This window comes from Mus caroli, chromosome 10, assembly GCF_900094665.2.
Source record: "Mus caroli chromosome 10, CAROLI_EIJ_v1.1, whole genome shotgun sequence".
Lineage (NCBI taxonomy): Eukaryota > Metazoa > Chordata > Mammalia > Rodentia > Muridae > Mus > Mus caroli.
The window spans coordinates 95,039,460-95,045,850 of NC_034579.1; the positions used below are offsets into that span (position 1 = coordinate 95,039,460).

A 6,391-nucleotide genomic window follows, 5' to 3' on the forward strand; every position below is an offset into this window, starting at 1 on the left:
ATTTTCTTATGAATGCTTTTGTAGAGTTCCCACAAATTCATTTTTTGTTTGTTTGTTTTGTTGTTGTTTTTTCCCTTATGAGAGGTAGTGAGAAAGAGAATTAAAATCAGAGGGTAGTTAGAATAAATGGATAATGAGTCGTGGAGGAAAATCCAAATGAATGTTTTACTGAGGCATGTGGAGCTTTAATAAATCCGTTTTTTTAAAAAAAGCATAGGCAAACAATAAAAAAATATTCATGTGCTCCTAGAGACATTATAGGTGTGGCTACTGTATCACATGTGAATCAATAGGTGGCAAAGAGCTGGGATGGTACACCTATGCTTAGTATTCTGATTTATGAACATCTGAATGATTAGTAGCCTAACTTGAAAGAAGTGATCCTGACATCACCACCCGTCTGGTGCCAGGAGGCACAGACAGGGAGCTAGCATGAGACACCCATCAATCCAGCACACACAGGCCTAGACAGGCTCCCAGGGCAGAGTCTCTGGCCCTGTCTGTCATTTGCTGCAGCACTCAGGAGAGCAGGCTCTGCACTTTACCCAGGCAGCATAGTAGAGCTGGCACTGGATGTGGGATTTTTGGGGTGATCTGGCTCCAAGGATAGGAGCATGGGAGAGCCTGGCCCTGCCTGTATTTGCTGTGCATGACTTCTACAATGGAGAGATCCATTCCCCTCCCTTTTGCTCTTTCCATCTGTAGTGGGAGAGCTGGCCTTACATCGGCACAACAGAGCTGATCCTGATCCTATGAACAAGGGTGATCTGACCTCAAGGGTGTGAGTATTAGAGAGTTGGTCCTGCAACTTATCTGCCCTGCTGCAGCATGAGCAAAGGAGAGATGACATCCCTGGCTGTCACCCCTTGTCATTCTTAGCAGGTTGGAAAATTGGCCTTGGGGTTCTGAGAGCAGGAGAGGAGGCCCTGCACCTCTCCTGGACATCAGGAGAGAGTTGGCTCTAGTTCTGAGTGCTGCTAGAGAGCATGCCCTGAGGGTATGAAATCTGGAGAGCCTGCAGGTTGACCAGCTCAGATACATCTTGGACTCAGATCCAGGGCTTTGAATTGGTCCACTCCAACATCCACCCCATGGTAAAGAGTTGGAATATATGAAGGGGACAGTCAGTCCTACAGATCTAAAACTACAAGATTTCCATGACAAAGGGTAACAAAAAGATATCTGAGAGTACAGTGAGTTTCTGGGATTGATAAAGCAACAGAATGCAGAGGCCTCATGCCAGACCAATGAGTCATTTGCAATGACCATATGTAAACACAGAAGTGTGGGAAAAAAGTGTATATTGTGGAACACACTGTGACATACTAAGCTTCTACAAAGAGATTTTTTTTTCCTCTGTTACAGAGAGATTGCAAGGGTGGAGGGCAGGGAGGAGAGGAAGGGGGAGACTGAATGAGTTTGGGGTGCATGGTGGGAAATTCACAAAGAGCCAATAGGAAGATAAAAATAAAAGAAAGAAAGATACAAGATCCCAGTTATAGTATTCCTGTCATTCTAGAAAGCCAAGACAGCGAAAAATAGGCAGAGAGGATCATTGTGTCTAAGGTAAGGTGTATGTGACATCTACATGTTGACCATGCTAAAGCACCTGTTTTAAGAAGTCTGAATGAAGACTAATTCAATGAGACAGAAAAGTGATAAATTCTCACCTGTACTAGATACATTTCTATCTATCGCAAGTCTATACTACTAATATTGAGTGATGCATAAGGTATATATGATGTATATTCAATGGAAATTTGTCATGTGCTATTTGAACAACTTAGAAGCTAATCCTAGAAGCAAACCTACAACCTCCACCACTGCAATTCAGACTTGAACATGTTTTATTTCAAGGTATCCATCAAAACACCTGTGTCTAGGGATTTGCTGGTCCTTGATTCTGTAAAGAAGTGAAAAGAAAGGACAAAAAACAAACAAACAAACAAACAAACAAAATTAAGAACTTTTTGACTTTCAGAACAACTGGGAGACAGTTGTCTATATGGACCAGTATTGACTGAGATGTACTTATGTTACATGAATTATAACAGGTGTGCAAATATGAGTATAAATTCCAAAATACAGATGGAAGTATTATTATGGGAAAGTTATTTTAACATCTCTTAGTATAAGTAGTATAAGTAGTCTATAGGCTACTTATAACTCCTTAATCAATAACAGGTATATTTCCATCATCATTAACAATTCATTGAACTGCTTTGTTTTGCACACAATTATTTATAAAAGTAAGTTGGGAAGAATGAGTAAATATTTTCAACTACCTTAATTTAAATAACAAAAATGTTTTTTTAAAAATTATGAACTTGTGAGCTGATTCTTTGATCTGTATGACATTTGCAAAATTGCAACTTAATGAGGTGTATGTTAAATATTATAAAATCAAAAATGGTAACTTCCTTTTGAGTTATCATTCATGAAAATGAAGATATATATATATATATATATATATATATATATATATATATTGTTGTGCTATAAAAGTCCAAATACCACAATTATCCTAGACTTTTCAAGCATCATAATGAACGATAATTCTAGAGTAATATTTGTAGTTGCCCAGAACCTTGAGAATTGTTTTAGGTTCACAAACTAAGAGGTAACTAAAAGATTGCCAGAACAGTACATACTACCATAGCCCCATCACCCTGCCAGTATGCACCTCCCCCTGCATCCATGGCTTATGGATGCCTGTACCCCTGTCCCAACAGCCTGCCTGTCTTCCAGAAGGTCTTCCCTAAATAGGGAAACAGGAAACTTCCTCTAACCTAGGTCACACAACTCCACTGGCCTCTGAAGAGGTCTGCTCCAATCTGAGACACCCAGTCCAGTTAGTATCAGAGATAACAAAATGGCAAAAGAAAAGCACAAGGACAATTCCTAAAATTAAGTTTTTAATATAACAAATATTGCCACAGATAGTCAAAACCAGCTCCCATTACCCAACATTGCATAAAGCATCTCATGTCCACTGCCTCTTACTAGTTTCTTTTGCTTTGTGTCTTTTTGACCAAAAATGATGTTATATTTATTAAATGAAAATTATGCTTCTTTATTGAGTTTAAATGGAAATTGCTATCAAATCAAACAGCATAAATTTAATCATGGCAAAACACAGAGTAGAATGAGGCACTAAATGATGAATGCTGTCCATTAACCTTACCATACCATGTCACCCCCCCACACACACACACACAAACACACACATTGTGAATAAATACGTTTTAATTAAAACTTGTGAAAAAATAAATTTTATGTTCCCAATTTTATAAATTAATATCAAATATTTGTTCTGTTTATGGCATTTTGATTCGTAAGATATGTGAATCACTTGACAAAAATATAAAAATATTTTAAAAAACAATCTTGTACTTACTGTTCTATCTTCTTGAAAGTGACAATTTAAAATAATTACTTGATTAAAATACACGATTTGCTATTCTGTAGTATTTCTGATTTTACATTGGAATGTAGAAAATGCAAATCAGTCACTGATTATTGATGTTTTCTATTTAACAAGTAAGGTTGTATTTCTAATTTTAAAGAGAAGGTAGTTTTTCAAATATTGAATTAATAAAAACATTGTTCATAACTTGGTTTAAGAGTAGTAATTGCAGCCATAAAACATTTCTTCTATTTAAAATAAGCTTGCAGAATATTTACTTTTAAAGTAGGGAAATGTGAGTTTTTAGATTGCTTTAAAAATACCACTGAAATGATATCAGATATTCAATTTTCTTTATTCTTCCAAACTCTTTGAACATGATATTATGTAGTCAAACAGGAAAAGGAAAAGACATAGTTAAAATGATAAGTTATCTCATACTATCAGCTCAAATAACTTATACTTTTATCTTAATTGTAGATTAGTTTGAAATAGAAGAACACCAAGAAGAATCTTTTTCCAATGTGTATATGAACTTGAAATATTTTCTCTGGGTATCGATAGAAAGAATAGCAAGAATAAATACAGACAGACACATCAATGAAAACATAGTTTTTAATACTATGTTTAATGTATGTTACTTTTCCTAGATAAAAATTCAGCAATTAGAAAAAATAATTGGAAGAGTCACAGTTGTTTATACTTTAATTTTATATTACTTAAAACCCTGATTTGGGGAAGGAAAATATTAATATAAAGTATAATGAAATATTATTTGATGCACTATTTATCTGTAGAAAAATAGTTGGTTAATGTTTTAAAGTCCTGTCCTCACTACATGAAAAAAAATATATGTATGTATTTAACATATAGTGTATATTGTTGGCAAGTGTTTAAAATAATGGAATTATGAACCTGCCCCAGTATAGGGGAATGCCAGGGTCAGGAAGCAGAAGTGTGTGGGGAGCAGAGAGGGGCTAGGGTCTTTGTGGAGGGGAAACCAGGAAAGGGGATAACATTTGAAATATAAATAAAGAAAATATCTAATAAAGAAAAAAGAATGTCCATTCTAAGTACAGATATATGGGATTATTTGTAAGTAATTAAAACTTTTTGATGTCCATAATTAGGTTTTGGCATTTACAGTTAGTGCATTTGAGTTGTACATAATGTATATTGTAAAGCAATAAACACAAATATTAAGTACAATAAAATGTTTACAACATTTCTTAAAACTTACTGTTTTAGTTAATTGGAAGCATAATAACCAAGTTTGGAAAAAAATCATTTGGCTTATTTTGGAAAAAAATTAGTGAAAGAATCAAGCAATTTTTGCTCAAATATTATGTAGATGATTTTGATGATTTCTTAACCTTACTTCCCTAAATAATTTGTAAACTAAATATAAAGTCCAGGTATTGAATAATTTACTAAATATTGAGTGTGGCTTGATGAATGTGGCATACACAAACCTTTAAAATCTGTTTTAGATAACATGTATGACTTTCTTTCCTTTTCCTCCCTAAGCCTCTTCAATTGTTCTCCATGAAATCCCTCCCACAACCCCCATTTCTCAAGTTGTTAGCCTTTTCATCTATTACTATTGTTATATCATGTGTGAGAGAATATATATATATATATATATATATATATATATATATATATATATACCATTGATTTGTTTTTCATTTGGTTGTATGTATATAAGAAGTATATTATCTACTGAGCCATCAAAGAAGCCATAAAGACAGTTTTTCCTTAACACAAAAATCAGATAATCCACTAAGTCTATATATAAAGTCAAATTCATTTAAAGTTTTGTCAGGTGCAGATACATATTGTGCATGTGTGTATGAGTGTTTGTGTTTGTGTGTGTGTGTGTAGAAGCGTCAACCAGAGAAGATTTTATATTGTGATGGAACTGAGAAAACTGATCTATGAATGAAAGATTACATTTTTAACACAACCACTTCTATTTAGTATATTTTCATTTGCTAACAGATCCAAAAATCTATGAGTTCTTTGACTTTGAATTCATATTGCTCTTTTAAATGTTTTCTCTTTTTTCCTGCATCTTAATTTCTTAGCATTATCACATGAATAAAGCCAGAGAATGATACAGGAATGTGTAGTCTTCCATCTCTTTGGCCTAAGGCTCTGATGCAGGGATTAGAAATTTAATGACCTCACAGGAGTTGATTGTTTGCAGCAAGTTAAAATTTGGAAGATGCCCATGGTGGATGGTATACCTCCTGAGTTCATTCCCTTGAATTAGGCCATTTATCTGATCATGGAAGAGATTTGAGGAAATCATGTTTCCAATATATGCTGGTTACCATCATTGGACACCCAGCATCATGATCTAGTGTGAATAGAAAGCTGGATACAGAACTCTGAGGAGCATGTATTGGGTAAGTCAAGACAAGAAAATCTGGAAAGTACATTTTAAAGCAGTCTCTAGTTGAGGAAAGTTTAAAGCTTCATCAAAAACTTAGGAATCCATCATTGCAATTAAAAGAATGATTTTTTTTTTTATGTCAGAAAGTTTACTTTTTGTGTGCTGACTACACATTTTAAATGAGTAGATGACAGAGAGTAGAACACCAGGAAACCTGAAAATATTTGAAATATCTATATTTAGGAAAATTAGGTATAGTTAAATGTTTGCAAAATCAATTGAATTCAAGCGTAAAGAACCGCAAGAGTAAAGAGAAAGTCATGCTAATTGATATTTGTTAATCACCAAAAGAGGAAATTGATGTATTTGTATAGAAGGAAATTGAGAAAATTTTGTTCATTAGCATCAGATGTAGATCAGTTGTAGGGGAAAACTGTGTATGTTATGTAAGTCTATAAGTTTTTTTTTTTTAATCTTGATGTAATTATATATATATTTTTTTGATTTTTAATATTTTTATTACATATTTTCCTCAATTACATTTCCAATGCTATCCCAAAAGTCCCCCATAGCGCCCCCCACTTCCC

General features: G+C 34.0%; 1 non-coding gene across 1 annotated transcript; it reads left to right on the forward strand.

The window, feature by feature from the left end:
• The first annotated feature begins 239 nt into the window (after positions 1-239).
• LOC115032231 lies at positions 240-371 on the forward strand. The gene has a single exon (XR_003837886.1). It is a non-coding gene; the product is annotated as a small nucleolar RNA SNORA17 (small nucleolar RNA).
• Positions 372-6,391: the final 6,020 nt, after the last annotated feature.